We start from the raw sequence: 18,297 nt of genomic DNA on the forward strand, positions 1-18,297 counted from the left end.
GTCGACGAAGATGTGAATTCATGCGTGTATTCACTCGTCTCGAAATTGATTCGGTGGTTGCAGCGTGTGTAATTTGTGTTCGCAAATTCTCCAAACCATCACGGAAATTTCGTGAACGAGGCTGTTGGGTCAGGTTAGACATATTTAATGAATATTCACAGGTTTTTTTCAAAATTTAAAATCACTCGTGTAAACTGTAAATTCATAGACACACAAATGCGTACACACGTAAAGTTTTTTCAACATTTTTTTTTCCATATTATTTATTTATTCCGTATTATATCCACGATCGGCGGATGGAAAATATTTTGAACGCACGTTATAATATACGTAATATGATAAACGAGGCAAGGTTACTCTCACGATCGTTTGGCGTTTTTCTCGTGCACTGGCACAAGGTTGAAAACACGCCTGAAAGGTTGCCTCGTGAGTCGGCGATTCTCTCCCTTGTTTGGTATATGGAAAAGGGATGAGATATCAAGGGAGTGTTATTGGAATTCCACGAGGACGATAAAAGCGCCCCGCGAAGGCCTTCGCGACCGATTCTATTCCTGACACGTGGCACTTTCTTATGCCTAAAAGCACATGCACACAACCTTACGTATGCCCACCGTCACAAGAGTTATTTGCGATGCGTAAGTAAAGGACATCTGCTTTTTTCTGCGCACTCATACATACATGTAACCGCGTGCAACCGATTCTCGCGCTCAAATTTACCTGGTTCTCATTCAGAAAAATAAGTTTCACGTGGCAGTCTTAATGGTTGTAAAATTCTTCAGCAAAAACAAACGTGTATAATGATGAAATTGTTCTAAGATATCGTTATCGACATCGAATCGATGGTATTTTCAGATTCTTCGTTGTCTCTAATCGTAAGGCTATAATTGATCTAGACTCAAAAATCTATTCAAGAAATCGGAGGGAAAGTATGTTCTACGCTCTATTAAGCTTCATTATTTGATTTATGAAAATTCTATAGTTTGGCCGTATTTTGCAACGTCATAAGCTTAAGCGTACCGAGTTACATGAAGTGAATTTCTCGATTATTACACCGAGAGCCGACTTAACACGCGTTATTACCATTATTAATAATGAAATTACCAGGATCCGTCTTCCGGGTTTCTAATGCGTTCCACGAGACACAATCTATTGAGAAAGACTCCACGCTTTGTCGCAATTACAGCAGAACGCGCAGTGCAATTGCTCATCTCGGTCACTTTGTAATTGTAATAATTCAGTAAAAATTATTGCCACATAAACAGCAAGTGGGTAGAGCTATCGAAAATGTTTGCGGCACGATTTGATCGAGCAAAGATATAAAAACCGCAGTCATCCGGGAGTTAAAATAGTTAAACCGGTCTTGAGGTTTTGACTGTTCCGTTTTCCTCAATGAAAACCGAACAAATGGCTACAACAAATAGCGATAATCCAGTAATAGATTGAGATAGGGAAGTAGCGCGATATACCGAGACGATAAGATATAATTAAATGAAAAAGCGTCATATATGTAGCTTAAAAATATTCGTAAAGCTTGTTCAATATACACACACTTTGTTGATAATTGCGACGATCGAGGTTGTCCGGCACCAATGGCACACACAAGTGGAAATTTACGTAAAATCTTGGCTTACAATAATTATCTGCAGTTGAGGGCGATAAGACGGAAGTTAATAATATGGTAAGAGAATTGTAAAAAAAAAAAATAAAAATGATTATGTTTACCGTAACGGTTCATGCAATCAGAACAACAAGGGGTAAAGTTGTAACGTAGGCGCCAGCCGTTATTATCTATTAGGTACGTAAACAATAAGTACGCGATCATGATGCGTGCGTGATGAAGTAAACATTTCTTCGATTTCGTAATAAAAGCTTGCAATGTATCTATATTGTTTATCGACAAACGGATAGCGAAAATTGGGCCATTTCTTAATCTGCGCATTCATAATTTCCCAGCTTCTAACCGCCACTGCAGCAACATGCAGACGTGTTGCGTACACCTACATGTGTGATTTACGTCGTGAAACGTGTAGCGAACGAGCAAATAGCAGCGTGGACGTAAACAATTTGCATTAGGTATTATTGTCTTGTGTCCATTGGGTACAAACCACTATCAGATCTTCGTTCGCTGCAGCTGAACAACACTTTTTTTCGAAATTTCGAGTGTACGCGTACAAAGTGAATGTTTAAGCACCGGATGGTGACCGTTTCCTTATCGACACGCCACGATGAGACAGCGATGAAAGTCAAATTTAGACCATGAACTTACTGAGCGTATTTATTGTGGGTAAATGTAATAATTTGAACACTTCCAAGATAATGTGTCATCGAATAATCACCTAATCATGCTCCCAGCAATCGACGACATATAAAAGTGAAGAACTTTCGAGATTTTAAACCGAGGGCAAACAGAGTCTGATCGTGACTGTTGACTTTATTCAATTACAGATCAAAAAAAACTTATTAGCACAGTTGTTCAAAGATTGAAACTCTGATTTTTTTTTCTCATCTACAGTTACTTTGCTCTTCAATTAACCGTGCAGGCTTAATTTTCTCGGAATGGTATTAAAATTTTGCGAGAATTTGACGCTCATACTTTTTCGCATTTACATAATTATGTTAGAAACATTAATTTACACAGTAAATTAATAATATGTACCGTACTGTTTACGTCTGGAATTATTTCTCATTACTCTCTACGTTTCAGGTATTGTATATATTTATAACTTTCACAGGTGCGGCATTATTATCAAGTGAAGCGTGCATGGCATTTTCACATCGCGGCAGAAATAGATCACGGATTAATATTAATTTCGGTATAATACACGTGGGTGTAATATAAAATAACGAAGCTTAACATGCCAAAAATAGATTCTGTTGTATTTTCCCGAGTGTGATTTAATCGATTTTTAATTACGGACCATCATTGCATCGTAATCTTCCCAAAGATCATCGATCACCTCGCGTCCTTAAAACTTTCGGTTTTCGTGTAATAAAATCGTTAACATCTCAAAGTGGGTTCCGCGACTTGTAAAAGAGAAAAAAAAAAAACCCATTGCACACGTATCACTTTATCCCCACTTCCGTTGAAAATTCCGACGGGAATAAAAAATTTAGCACATAAATCAGGCCGCGGCATCGACGAGTTTAACATCTTCCAGCCGATGTTTATATAATACATCGGACCCAAAAACTTGACCCGGTTGTGTAATTTTATCTTCCGTAGGTTTAATACGAGACGGATGCTATTCCGATCTTGACCCAAAAAAAAAATGTATACTTGCGATTTATGTATATCATAATTGGTATTGTATACATTTAAGACTGTAAACTGTAAATGCGTGTTCGTATCGAACCTCTCGATCCGAATGATTAGTAATGGATCGATGGAGCTTTCGATACCTCCTCTGAATGCTGGTCTATCCTTATTGTTAAAGACACACTCCGCAGCGTCGGGGACAGATAATCCGACATCGAATGATAACACGCGTATTAAATTCATATAGGAAACAATATTTTTGTCCCGTATCGGCGGTTTGTTTATAGAAAAAATATGCCGGCTCTGTCGTTGTTATACCCCCTGCAGTGAGGAAAACATAACCAGCAACATCTGCAGAGGCGTGATCTACTTTGAATATTAGTTTAACTCGTGCGTAGCTGCTATCAGATATATTATTCTTGCGTGTGCAAAGTTAGTTGTACACTAGTACGAGTAGGTACGCTAATAGTACCGTACGTTCGCCTTTTGTCAAGTACAAAAACTTGTGTCACCTGTTTCAATACGCATTGCAATAACGCGCATACGGAGACTTTAGCACTTGGCTGTGAATTGGTGGTTGAAAGTATAGCGCCAGAGGGCCATTCGGTTAAAAATGTGTTTCAGGATGCATATTCTGGGTATAGATATTGTACACTCTCTTACAGGCCCGAAATTATGGATTACTGTTATGTATATTACGCGTGAAAAGGTGCAGAAAAATAAATAAAAAATATTTAGTTGAGTTACTGATGCTAAGTGGGAATTTTTTCGTGCTTATACACAGCGTGACACATAAGTTTTTTCTTGCATATAATTCGGCGTTATATTTTTTTTTAATACTTATGGTGTACAGGAATTGCTTGATCCGTCAATCTTCTCTCAACGAAATATTGTGGAATATTGCAATAGTTATTTGTTCTGAGAAATTAGACGCAAGAAAGTTTAAAATCCGTGAACGTGCAAGCTTCGACTTAATTCATCATGAAAAACGAACGTGAGTACCGTTTTGTACATAAGTTTAAAAATGCAAGAATGCATAAATTATACGGTCGAGATGAATTCAAGCTCTTGGAATCATATAAATACAACATAAATGGAAGTAACAGGAAAAGTAAAAAATTCCAAGTATTCTTTATCTTATCCTCGAGGTTTATATACTATATTTATATATTTGAACTCTTCTTGAAAGAAATATTTATTAAGCACGAGCCTCACTCTTATCGCTCGTTTCGCCATGCTGCAACTCGACGCGGTTAGAAAGTCTTACGTAAATTAAATAAAATTTCAAAACTACTCAGTCGTGCGCCACGTTTCTTATTAAAATCAACCGAATTCATTATTAAAAATTTAAAGTTAGGACCGTAAGTACTGGGCAAACATTCATTCACGCGGACGGCGAGACTTTGTTGGGTTTCGTACATAACGCATAGCGAACAGGTGTATAGTGTCGGTTAGATCATAGCCCAAGGGCTATTGTTAACTTTGTCCGGTGCCTGAGTAGTCGAGACGAGTGGTTCGGTTGTAAGAATCCGAACTGTTTAGAGCCGTCATTCAAACCCACGACTCTGCTTCTATTCGTCCCGTTTGCGTTTTTAACGCAAAGAGTTTGGAAACTTTTTGAAAACGCGATACGTCAAACCCGAAATTTCCCGTCCGACACGGCAGTTTCTCTTACGCAATATAGCTTATTGCACTGTCGTAACTTGCTGTATGTATACAATAACTCGTGCATGATTGGCACGTTTCGTATATTTTTGCTTTACGTATCTGCTTCGTAAAAACAACAAAGTTTGGTAATCCTCGAGTGACTCGAGTGGGATAAAAAGAACGGTCACTGTTATTGTACCCATGCAGGCATGCATTTTGAGGAAAGGAATTTTCGAATTACTGAATAATTTTTAAAATGACTGGACAAACCAGGCACTTAGACATCACTCAAGTCATTAGCCATATTTTTATGCATCGTCATGTTGAAGGAAATTTTTTTTTTCTTCTTCACAATTTGAAATTTCACGCGACATGGGAATTAACTTCGGATATGAAATATTAAGAGTAAGAAATTGTGCATCGTTTTTCTGCATCCTTTTACGTGTTTGGAAAACCCGGTATATTTTATCGTACGATAATGTGATAACGATTCAACCGATTGCTTTATTGACTCAACGGTACCAGACAAATTTATAAAACGATGTTGTAACAATTAGCCCGGGCTGATACATTTCCGAAATTACTGGGTCACCGATTGTCCGACTGCACCGGGCGTCGAAAGGTTAAGGAAGGTTTAATACGTTCGTTTATACTAATTTCTCTCATTGCCAGTTCAATTACCCGGGCACCTTATGCAAACCCGCTTAATCACCCGCACAATAAGTCTATACGAATGAAAATTAAGGAGAGAATCAATCGCACTAAAGCCGATCGGTATGACACAAAGGGTTGATAAAAATCTTTGATCGAAACTAAACTAGGCGTAAGAACTTGATGAGTTACGCAACGAGCAGAAGCAAATTCCGATATTCAAGCAGGAGCACAATTAAAAACATCACATTCCGAAACGTAAATAAAAAAGGAATTCCGGATAAGAATTTTTTTATTCCTCGTTCAATCGGCATCGTGTGTACATTACGTATATTTCTTTGTTGTACCTACGATAGGTGGTTAAAACTACCGCTGTGGTATTGATTGCCGGCGCCAAGATGCCGAGCACATGGCGGTTATTCTTCGCCAGCAATTATCTGTCGCGTCTCAAGTACCGCGAAGCGAGTTTGTGTCATAACCGGTAGAAACCAGATCGAACTTGATTGCCGTTTAAGGGTTTCTCGGATGGACCGAGAATGTTTTTTACCCAAACTGCTGCATATTGCGTAGGAAAACCCGAAGTATGTCGGTGAATTACTGCCTGTATTGTAGTGAATTTAGACAAAGAGAGCGTAAAAGAAACGGCGAGATTCCGTAACAGATAGACGACGCATCGAGTGACGTCGAGGCCTCGTGACGGCTTCGTATCGACGCCCACAATCGGTAGCGGTGAAAAGTTATATATACGTGAAGAAGATATAGGTCCTGTATGAGAGTTTGCAAGCAGCAACAACGGACAACGATGAATGCCTGATTTCAATCAACGTGGACAGTTATCTCTGGGACGGATTAAGACTTCACGGTATAAAAATTTTCCGCGGTGAATTACGTTGTCCGTTGCTACAGCGAATGGTTTCTTTTATTTTTTTTTTGCTTTCATGTAAAAATCGAGAAGCGGGGAGAATTTCTTCAGCCGCTTGTACACACCAACGACGATATCGCGATGCTTCGGAATAATGACGCATCAAAACGAGTGCGTTGCAATATTGTTATAATAATAATTTCTTTTCCTCCTCGTCTCCGGTTATATCGGTGTAATGACATTTCAACGACGTAACGCTCACGGGTTTTCCGCGCTTGTGGGGAAAGGAAAAGAAAGCATTCCAACTACGCCACTGGTTTACAGGTACAACAAAACGAACGAAATCAAACACACCGTATTATCGCTGTTGTATTAATTAACTCAATTACGCGATATCGAAGCACATAATGGGTACGACAGAAGCTCTGTAACACGCTCGTTATACGCTGCAATCCGTAGTTATTTTATATGTACGTGGGTACCAGGCACGAGGAGCGCCTGATATGGCCGATTAAGGTTCCTCCACTTCTTCTGCTTCATCTTCTATTCGACTCTGGAACGCAGTACAGCGTAATTGGACCGTTGGATCGCTGCGGTCGATTATAACGTAAATTATCCATAGGTACATACCTATCTGTAGGTATACAAACATGAGATACACCCGATGCAAATCACCGTGTAAGTGCACCACGGGCAAAAAACTTAATCTGGAATTAATTGATTAATAATTAATTGGGAATGAAATGAATCGCGCGGAAATTGTATTTAAGAGGATGCTCGAAATGAGAGAAAAAACCATAACGATCGTTTCGCTAATTCATATTTAATAACGTTGAGCTATCAGTCGACGAATCGCACGATGTGGACTTTGCTCAATATTATTACTTGGGGACGTAATTCTTTATCTCGTTTCCTGCACGTTCGTATTCGTACAACGCATGCACGCGAAATACGTAAAAATATGTAACAAGACAATATTGTATGTTTGCCTGTCACAGTCATCTGACTTGCCGAAAAAACGAGGCTGTATAACGGGTGTTTTTTTACACGGTAAAGTACCGGCGTTCCTGAGACGTACCGAAATTATCTGAATCTCGTTATACGTTTGCGATAATGTAATCAGAAAGACGTTAACATCGCTCGCGGTGAAATGATTATCACGTGGCGTGGCAACGCCGATGGTAAGAAGTTGACGAACGGTAGGAGATAGCGTACCGAGCATCTCGACGTTCATGCTCGTGACAAAATGTATAATTGCACCGATCTGAGCGTTAAACTTTATACGTGCCCAGGAGTGTGCGACACATTCTCGCATGTGTAAGTCCGCCTGCGTGAATTACGCGGTATCTGAGTTTGCATGCGTGACGCGTGGGCGTAACATGATAAGAGGGAGAGACACAAGCGTCTCGTGACTTTAGGCAGCGTTATTCCCTTCTGTGTGTACCGTAAACAGTGATACTGATCTGAGCCGAGGTTTGCAATAATGGAGCTTGCGAATCGGGGTTTGAAAGTATAAGGAAATCGCTGTTTCACGCTTTTGTACACGGATCCTCGGGTATATGCTGATATCTACTTGCGTAGGTATTTCAAGTAGCGAAATAACGACAGTTGGTTTCGACCACCTGTCGTTTGTGTTTCAAATCAGCCGTAACATGTAACCGCGTTTCATTCGGTACAGACGGATAAACAAATACTTGAGCGGAGACGAGAGGGGTTTCATTTTATTTTTTTACTTTACCTCCGTCGGCCAGAATGGCCCTGAATACTCGATACCTCTGGATGCTCGGCTAAATGGTCTGACTCACAAAATTCTAGTGCCAACAAGATGACCCCGAGATAATTGACGCGGAGGGAGAGGGGGTTTCTTATTTTTGCTAATGATCCTAACGACGGCTTGTAGCTCCTGACTTCTTTTAACACCCCTCGGTGAATTGATCTACATTACAGGGTGGAACTCTCGCTGTTATGTTCCATCTTTGGTCTCTGTATCCGGTATTCGAATTTGGTGTGAAATGAAAGACGAGTCATGAGCGTAAGGGAATGAGAAATTATCCGCTTAGATCGATCCATGAGTTGTAATTACAAGGGCTGTTTTGGACAAGTCAAATTATTTAACCGAACACCAGCTGCGGTTGTCAGAGAGAATCAAAAACTTTTTCCAACAAATATTCCTGCGGTTGTTCGAAGCAACTGTAATTTGTACATGCGAGATTTAGATGCGTAAAATTACGACGAGTTTCAACGAAAAGCATGGGTGAAAACATTTCCATTCTGCTACTAGTGAATAAAATGATACCGGTTTGATCCGGGAGTCGATGAGAACGTTGATGAAGACCGCGTTTACTTGTCACTCGCTAAATGATTTCACCCGATGACCCCGAGCTTGGGATATTCTCAGGAAAATATTAAAGACACGATACGTCAAAACCCGGCACTTTATTCACTGGCGCTAACGACGAGTTCATGATTTATTGATAAGTGCACGGAGGAAATAATTCCAATTCGCATTCTTGTGGAAAGTAACTGGCACAATGTACGTATTAATATATTATCGAAGTTGTTGCAGGGATTCGATGACGATATTTTACCGTTTTGCATTTAAACTCCGTCGCAAGAAATTTCCTGTTTGTCGACCGCGCGTCGTTTTTTTTTTTCGGTCATCTACCCGAAAAATTATCGCACATGCTAATTCGGCGGTTTCATCGTGCACGCATGCCGTGGTCTAAATATATCCAGAATACGCAAATCCTGCGGGGTGTTTACCTGCGGTTTACCATGCAATCATGCATGGCAATACGGATTAACTGCGGAAATTAATGCGACGATTGCATTCGATTCGCGGTACAGCTTGTGCATAATATTCCGCCGCCGTTGATTAAACCCGGAAAATTTATCGTTTTCCGAATGTAAAATTCAAACAACGTGATATCGTTGCGCTACGCATTTTTGACACGATAGAAAAGTGTTATAATATAGCTTATCTCGATAGCCCTGAATTCAGGGTCTCTCGTTCACCATGTTCATCGTTCAAAGTAAATAAACGATACGCACGTACAGAGAAGGGTAAAGTTTATTGCCATACTCTGTTATATATTTTGCTTTTAATAGTCGTGAAAAAGAAAATATCGACGAGGCTATGAAACTTCTAGGTATGTACCTACACCGCTAGTCTTTTGTAGATGTAACGTTCGGAGTTCTCGTTACGAATTTCTTGGTGTGAGGCAATCCGGAAAGAGGAGGAAACTTTACCGATATTTGTTCACGTGCTCATCGAGTGTCTGTCCCCATGGCCAGTCCGTTCGTTTTCGCGCTCGTTTTCTCTATTCCTCGCTTGCTCGATGCTTCCACGAATTTTCTAGTCGTAGGCAGATCGAGAAGTATAAAAATCAGCAGTGATTTACAGACAGTCTTCTCGGAGACTCGTATCTGCAGCAAATACTGGAAATAATTATACAGTCTTTTCGGAATTTGAGGCAAATATTGTCGATGGGAAATCGTATGCTGAACGAAGAAACTTAAGGATGTAAAAACGTGTATATCCAAATGGTGCTAGGATAATGAAAATTGTACAAATTATTCTTACTTTTATTATAAACACTTTTGTAAAATTTGAAAACGAGTGTCCGAAGCAAACCGGTCGCGGTAATTATTTTACTTTTAACTTTTCGTGATTTGACATCGATCCCGACAGTTTCCCATAAATACGACAACGCAAAATTAATAATTAGAAGTAAAATAACTCCGGTATGATTCAGAAAATCGATTTAAAATTTCACACAGGCATTTCAAATATAAGTGAGAACAATATGTATAATTTTGGTTGGCTTGGAACGATTTCGACCCACATACCTGTGCATCCATAAACCGTTTAACGCCTCATTTCTTCCAATTTAGAGGATAATTATCCGCAAATTGTCGAAGACAATTGAATCCTGGAATTTATTGGGGCCAGTTTTAAAAGCCTTTTGAATAGCAATGACAGGATAGGCGAGATAGCCAATGAGTGGTACAAAACTACCCATATTACTAATCCCCGTATCGACGTAAAATGTGCTCGAAGGATTTTTCTCACTTTCAAATTACAAGGACAGAGCCATACCCATCCCGGGATTACCGAAATGTAGGTGTTCGGTATACGAATTTATGATAGTTGTATGGTAGACCGATCAAATTATTGAATAGCTTCAAAGAAAAACGTCTCAATAATTGTCACCCACGATTAATACCGTTATATCCATTTGAAAACGTCACGAGACTCGAAAGGGGAAAACCGTTAGCAACCTTACGAATTTCCCCAACACCTGGATATTGTACTATATAAGTTCTACTAGATATGAACTACAATGATTTTTCCGACGGTGAATAAGATCCGAAGGACCGCGATTAATTATCTGTTATTCCTCAAGACAATTGTTTTCGAATTGCGAAAATAGCGTAACCGTGAGACCAGTGATTGCTGCAATAAAACTATGACGCGTTATCAATGAAATTTCCTTGAGACACTCGAAAAATAAGATACGAATACAATACTGAACAGCTGTGAAGTGACTAAAGTTGTTTTACATTTTCCGGACGAATTAGTTGGGCTGCTTTTGATCGATGCTCGAGCCGGTGATAACAAAGAGTTGTAGTTAACCCGGACATTGATCATGTATGCATGAACGTAAGACGCATGCATCTAATGAACGGTGAACAGATTTGTTAATTGCGGAAACAAGCCGATGATTGACAGTCTCCTTCGTGGCATTTCATGCAGGGATTTCCGTTTCTGTACGAAGTTTCTTAATTTTCTTGCGATTTCCTGGTGCAGTAAGAGTAGCGAAAAGGAAGAGGGGAAATGAAATTGCAAACACAACACGGTAAGAATGAGTAGAATAATATGCGTCGCACATTACTGCCTTGACAGTGACTAATTTGAACCTGTTCACGCGGTTATTCCCATCTCAATGTCGAAACGTTTAAATCACCGATCTGGCTTTTTCCCTTTCACCGAATTTATTCTCGCACCAAAGAAATTACCGGCAGCAAAACAAAACTTTCCAAGCGATTATCTGTTCCGGATGAAATTTTGCCAAATGTTCGATCGTCGAAGTAAGGCGTCGACGTTCGTTAAATTTTTTGGGGAAAAATATGTGAACTTCCGTACCATTTTGCATAAACCATTATGCGCAAAGACGCTCGTCACATTTAACACCCAAGTTCAAAGTGCGGTACCTAAAGTTGGCCTATTGCGACGGGGGTCGTGAACCGAGTTCGTAAATCGTGCTTTCGGTGAAACGAAAAGGCACTTTTATACTTTGACTCCACTCGACGGCTGCGTTGCGTGCGGTTATAGAGTAGAGAAATAAATCTGCGTGGAATATATATTCCTCGGTGTGAATTGACATTTATCGTTCACGCATGAAATTGGTGATTGACGGCGTTTTAAATTAGCCCACCAATTTCACGCGCCTAGAATATATATGTATATCATGTGTGCGTATATCTTATATATATGCTGACGATGCGAGGCTCGTGCCGCCATGAACTGATAAGACGTATTTCACCACCATCGGCTATCATGTAATTGGGTAATTGGGTCACAGAACATCTTCGCGACGCGTGACATGTCACGAAATATATCATACCCAAGAAACTGTATTGCGGAGGTTCGATTGCTTCTCATTGATTTTATTCAACCGACACTTGTATGTATTATTCTACTCCTCGCTATTTTTATACCCTGAATTACGACGTACCGTATTGTAATTACCAGTCCGCTATACGCGGATGATAATAATAATAATAGCGAGGACGCTGCATAATTTCAGCACTTCCGGATTGACAAAAAAAAAAAAAGAAAAGAGAGAAGAAATCCGCAAAGTATTTCACCGCAAATGGAAAATTATCCCCGTCTTGTGGGATTGAAAAAACTGATTTATTACCGAATTGAGAATAATTATACCTATAAAGGAATGTAATCGTTTTGGTATCAATTTTAGCCAGGACTCTGGAGCGAATATCGTCCCTCTATGTAATACGTAGATAGATTATAATCAACGAATCGATTGCTCTATACACAGCTGCCGTAATTAGCAAGTAATTACACATTACGTGCGGTTACTCCGTGATTGATAATAGGAAATCGTATTTCACCGCCTAACCGATATTCCATTTCTGTATTATTCTAACTCGAAGCATTCTGCGACTTGTCCATTTACCGAGTATGTAGGTACGATTACGTAAGTATGGACGATGTATACAATATGCATGCAAAATTCTGTTACGCGACAAGCAGGTATTCATAATGCGGAAGTCGGTTTCTGGATCGTCGCTGTTCAGTCGGCACAGCTGATATATCGTTTCGAAGATTTATGCGCATAAAGACACACCCACGTAATGCGTTATGCAGTTCTTTTTCCAATTATCTTTTTTTTTCTCGCTCGTTGCCGGTGCAGATTTTAATCTCTTTGCCTACACTTCTACGTAAATGTATAGGAATTTCGCAATACTATTAGATTTTCTTTACGGAGTTATAATTACTCTTCGTAGATGAAGGAAAAGACAATCAGACAAAATATGTATACGTAACTGCATCGTTCCGTGTAATTGCGTTTTGCACGATTTGAGCTGCTCACAAAATTTGCTTTCAATTCCATCTGCTCTTTTTGCCTTCATTTCCCGCTGTAACTAGGTATATACCTGCAGTGATGATTACGGTTACAAATATTTCCTTATTTAACCATTTTATTTTTCAGCTTAACGCGGCAAGTGCAGCGATAATTTCGAAGGCTTGAAAACTCAGCGAAATCGTATCATTGAATTGGCGATACTGAAAGTTGAAATTTATAGGATTCAGTATTGTATCGATAGTTTTCTCCACCGAACGAAACTTATCAACTAACGTACCGTGACTCGAAACAAATTTAAATCAATATCATTCGACTCGTAATTTGATGAATTTAATACATTCTGTGATGACTGGGACTCGAAGTGTCCGGCCAATAAGAATAGGTGTCGCATTTACGTAACATATTTCGCACGATGTGACGTATTATCTGATTTATTTTACTAATGCGAGTCGGCGCCGTCGACGTCTGTAGTTGAGACAAAGAGCAGCCAGTTACACACACGTACTTGTAAATCGTGCCTTAAGTACACAGAAGTCAGACCAGAACCTGTCAATAATATAATTAATTTTGATTTAAATTCTCAAATCATCACCTCGCTCTTCCGCTTAATACCCTGCACCGTTCAAACATGATTGACACACACGTATACGTTACATATATATTTTTTAAAATTGCCATTCGAACATCTCTTAAATCGGTTCGCCATTCCTCGTGCAAGTTGTGATGCATGACACGATCCACTTGTCTGTACGACGGTCTTATTCATAGACTGACGAAGTTTCACGATGTGTAAACAATAAATTGACAAACGGTGCCAACGGCCTCGCGTTTACACGCTCAAACACTGCTCATAGCATTCGGGCTACGCAACACTCGCTCTTCGGACTTGAAAGTAATCACGGACGCATGTACGAAACTGTGAGAAACGCGTGAAATGGTCGGAAAAAAGTCGACGATGGATGGCAAACGTTGGATTTATTTGTCAGAAAAAGGTCTGAAAAAATTGTAAAAGCTTGTGCCGTTTTTTAGGTGCGGCTTAACGGTCGCAGAGTCAGCGTATTTGTAATAAGTGTAGGTTTACACACATGTATAATTGTGACCCCGACAAGGCAAAAGTATAGACGACACGCGGCCTTGGCGGCCTTGACAGCGAAGGATCCAATTTGCAAAGTAGGAGATCGGCACGTGCGACGCACGTTTATTGCTACAGGAAGTATCAGAAGGACAGTTTTATGGTTTTGTACGGCATCGCGGCAGTTCACGACTTTAGGTGACTCTGGAACTTAGGTAGGTAGGTACTTGAGACTAGTGGTTGGATTGGTTTTGTCTCGAATTTTGAAGTAGTGTTTCGCACGCGAAATCAAGAGGAAGTATAGGTATAGACTCGTTAAATTATTCGCGATCTGTTTGTTCTACTAGATCTATTATACGCATTGTATAACTGCGTCTGCGTGTATATAAACGACTCTGTACAGTATATATACGGCTTTGACATACTTTCGTTAAAACGTTTAACAATAAAAATAGAATTTGGATAGATGTAGTATAGTTAAAGAAATAACCGAATATGAACCCGGGAATAAGAACCGTATAGATTTATTGCAATATACATGCAGTTGTGATAACACAACGCGATAATAACACATTTTTCAGTATAAATTGTGGGAAGAGATTAGCACTGACAGAAACACGGTCTAACGTCCAAAAGCATATCTTGTACGCTTTTGTTGGCAGTGAGAAATTGTATCGACTATACGGATTATACACGACTTTACGCTTTCTGTTTCTAATACAGGAACAACTCGCACAGTTTGGACTGCAGACTTTTATCCGAGGCCAGGAAAAAGTTTCTGTACACCTTGAAGACTAGCCTGGAGGCTGTGATGAGTAATGTGCTCGGATTATGTACACAATCGCCTCAAGGTTTCTAACAATAAAAGTTTATATCAATATGTTCGTTGCATTTCTTCCCTTTCCTTGAACACAGAATGAATCCATTCACCTCGTAACTCGTTAGCTTCGCTTCAGCTTTGTTCTAACGATCTGGTTCACAGAGCCATTTCACACATAATTTTATTCAGGGTCAATGATTAGGAAAAACGAATAACTTGAGGCTAATCGCTGTCGATTAGCAGCGATGCAGCTGAACTCTGCACCGTTTGATCTCCGGGCCCGAGAAAGGACGATAGCGATGAACATCTGCTTGGGCTAATCAGACAATAAGTCGAGGCTTAAAACCAGTATGTCAATAGGTTAACCGTTAACCATTGCTTAACGGGTCTTTCAACTTTCGTTTCAAAGACCTCGTTCCGTTTCCAACTTGAAGAGAATCGCAAGTTTTTAAATGATAACGAGCTGAATGTCAAAATATGCCGTGTGTCTCTTGAACCGATGGCCTGGCATCGATATCGTTGACAATGTTGCGGTTAAAAAAATGTATGTACATACATATACACGATTTTTGTATACGGATAAAGATCTGTGGGTATGGACAATTCAATGTCAAACTATGATAAATTTCCAAAGAAGTTCACCAGACCAGACTAAATTGTTCGTAATTGTTATCGTCGGGACGGCTGTTAGTCCCAGGCCTAATGTGAGATTACACGCTCGCCTTTTGCGCCGGTGGTTTAGTCATGGACTGTCTGGATGTTGTATCTGTGAAAAACATAAGGTCAGTATTAACACGGCTTTTAGAATTAGTCGAGTATCCAGTAAGTCGGATTTCGTAGATTTACGATATAGCCGTACTGAAAAGGGTAACGCACAAAGTATCAAAGAAGCCGAGATAAATTCCACAGCAAAGAATTTGCACAATGCTGAAATGACGCGTTTAGAAATGTCGGAAAGTTAAATTGAAGTTTAAAAAAGCGAGTGTTCCTGGATGCCGTAGGGATGAGAGGGCAAAAAATTCACTCAAGGAGGAAAATGCGCCTCGAAAAACGTTATCGGGATTGAATCGCACGAGAAACGGCGACGCGGAGACGTCGAGACGAGTTCGCGTCTAGCAACGTAGTTTTTCTTCGTCATCTACTTTATGCGTTTTTCTCTTCTATTGTTACCTACCTATACGACGCCAAATGTGCGTCCGGATATAGACACCAAGGTGTCCCCCCCCCCCCCCCCCCCTCTTTGTTACCGAAATAACTTGGAACAACGTGTCGCTGCAGAATTGCGATCAAAGTCGAACAAACGCTGCTGCCCGTTTTTATAACGCCTGCACAACAATACGCGAATCCAATATATCTATTGTTAGAACATCGGAACACCTTGCGTCCCTCGTTCGCTGCGCGATTCGCAATGCTCGGACGTAACAGAGCTCAATGGCCGCGGCGCCAAGACCGTGTTTTTTTTTTCATTATTTTTTGGCACGGACAATATCGTCTAGCTGGTATATACAATATTTTCATCCGGCCGGTTTTATAACGCGGAACGAAACGAGTTCGACTAAGAAATCGAGACGTGTCTCTCCGGATGATTGTGCAAAGACTTCGCCATTATACGCTTTCGCTATATAAATCTCAGGAAACTTAACACCCAAGTGCGCATGCGTCAAGTTTTTCATCCGTAGTTTACGACAGGCTGGCCAACTCTAGTTTTTCCCCCGATGTGCGCAAACGATTCGAGGTTATGTTGACTCAAATGTACAGGCTGGTCACAATTTGGCTGTCTCAAAATCCGGATTCAACATAACCTCGAAACGCTTGCGAATTCTGGTGATTATAACGTCTGGCCACAACTGACAGTTGGTCAACCTGACAAACGGACGAAAAATTCGTTGAGAATAACTTGTTTGATCTACCATTGAAATCGCGTGATTTAGCGCGTGCGCATTTGGGTGGTCAGTTTCCTGAGAGACTGTGAGAGTCACGTGATGCTTATTTTCAGCGAAACGTTTCGGCGGATCTAAAGGTTGAAGCCAAGAGTTCCTTTTCATCATGCTCGGCTCTCTGAAACGCCGCATGGGGATGCGTTGAATGAGAAAAAAGGTAAAGGAAGAGAAGCAAAGGAAGGAGTAAAGGAAGGAGAAACGACCGGAGGCCGACTGCGACGCGCCGTTTCGAGTTTTTGCAAGTCTCTCCTCCCGGCTGCATTCCTCCAGGAAGCCAACCACCTCCGAGAGTTCGTTAAAACGGCTTAGCTACTAGCGAAAGGCGAGGCAAGGTGATGAGAGGAGAGGAGAAGAGAAGAGAGGACGGAGATGTTCGTTGAGAATCGCCTTCTGCGGATTTAAAATTATACCCGTCGGACAATGGACTGCGGGATAGAGTTTTTGAGAATCTGGTGTTCTCAGATCTAGTTTCAAGGTCCGAAATATATCCAACCGAACAAAGGAACAAGACAGGGTCTTACTCGTGAAAAGGATCCTTTTCACTAAACGATTAATTTGTCAAGCCTCATTTTTTTCTAACTTGTTTCTTATACACCGTTCCTCTAACCTGGAACGATTATCCACGCATATTTATCTTACAGCTCGTTATACCGGCCCCAAAAGGAAATATCCTATCTAACCGATTTGGCGTTTTTCTAATTTGTTTTCTTTTCTTTTATACATGTATGTTTACGTACATAACTCCGTAACGATCAAAGAACTGGATTGAACAAAAACAGAAACTGGAGTTGACCAGTCCAAAGATTGTTTTTGACGCGATTTAGTCTTACGACGGTTGTATAACCAGGTTTTCTGGACATTCCACGCTAAGTGGCGTACCATGCAAAATGAATCTGTTTTGAAAATACACTTCATTCGCGTTCAAATAATAACGTCATCGACACAACGGATCGACTTGAATCTACGCGACACTCCGTTTCTTTCGTCAAAGCGGTATTCCTAATACACGAGTTTTTTTTTTGGCTACGAACATTGAATGAAACTTGATTGGCTCAAGAACCTCTTTGCTCATCGTTAGTCTCCTTTTCTCTTTCAAGGTAGCACCAAGTTCGACACGACTCGACTAGGTTCCGAAATATTTCATAAAGTATATACATATACGTAATGTAGTCATTAAATATGAGCAAACGTTTTTCTATACAAGTCGAGAGTCTCGGACGAGAACCTCGAGTTCATAGCTCTTTTCCCAGAATGACATACGAAGCAGACGTACGTTACTTACTGCGCCACAAAATCAATTTCAACAGCAAAAAAAGCACTTATTTGTTCGCCTGCGGTCGGCAGGTACAATCCTAGTTTTATCCATTGCGTAATATTGGATACTCCCCGCCGTTTCTCGCGTCATATAGCAGTCATTTTTACGCAATGCGGACGATGA

At 40.4% G+C, this 18,297-nt stretch overlaps 1 protein-coding gene and 1 long non-coding RNA gene across 2 annotated transcripts in view; one reads left to right on the forward strand and one right to left on the reverse strand.

Annotated features, from left to right (window-relative positions):
- Pino (Pinocchio) overlaps positions 1 to 18,297 on the reverse strand; it is a 60,401-nt gene that overhangs the window by 14,794 nt on the left and 27,310 nt on the right. The window lies entirely within an intron of this gene.
- Positions 3,717 to 14,979, forward strand: LOC124223781 (uncharacterized). The gene is made up of 2 exons (XR_006884357.2): positions 3,717 to 4,250; positions 14,823 to 14,979. It is a non-coding gene; the product is annotated as an uncharacterized lncRNA (long non-coding RNA).

The sequence above is a fragment of the Neodiprion pinetum genome, chromosome 1, assembly GCF_021155775.2.
Source record: "Neodiprion pinetum isolate iyNeoPine1 chromosome 1, iyNeoPine1.2, whole genome shotgun sequence".
Taxonomy (NCBI): domain Eukaryota; kingdom Metazoa; phylum Arthropoda; class Insecta; order Hymenoptera; family Diprionidae; genus Neodiprion; species Neodiprion pinetum.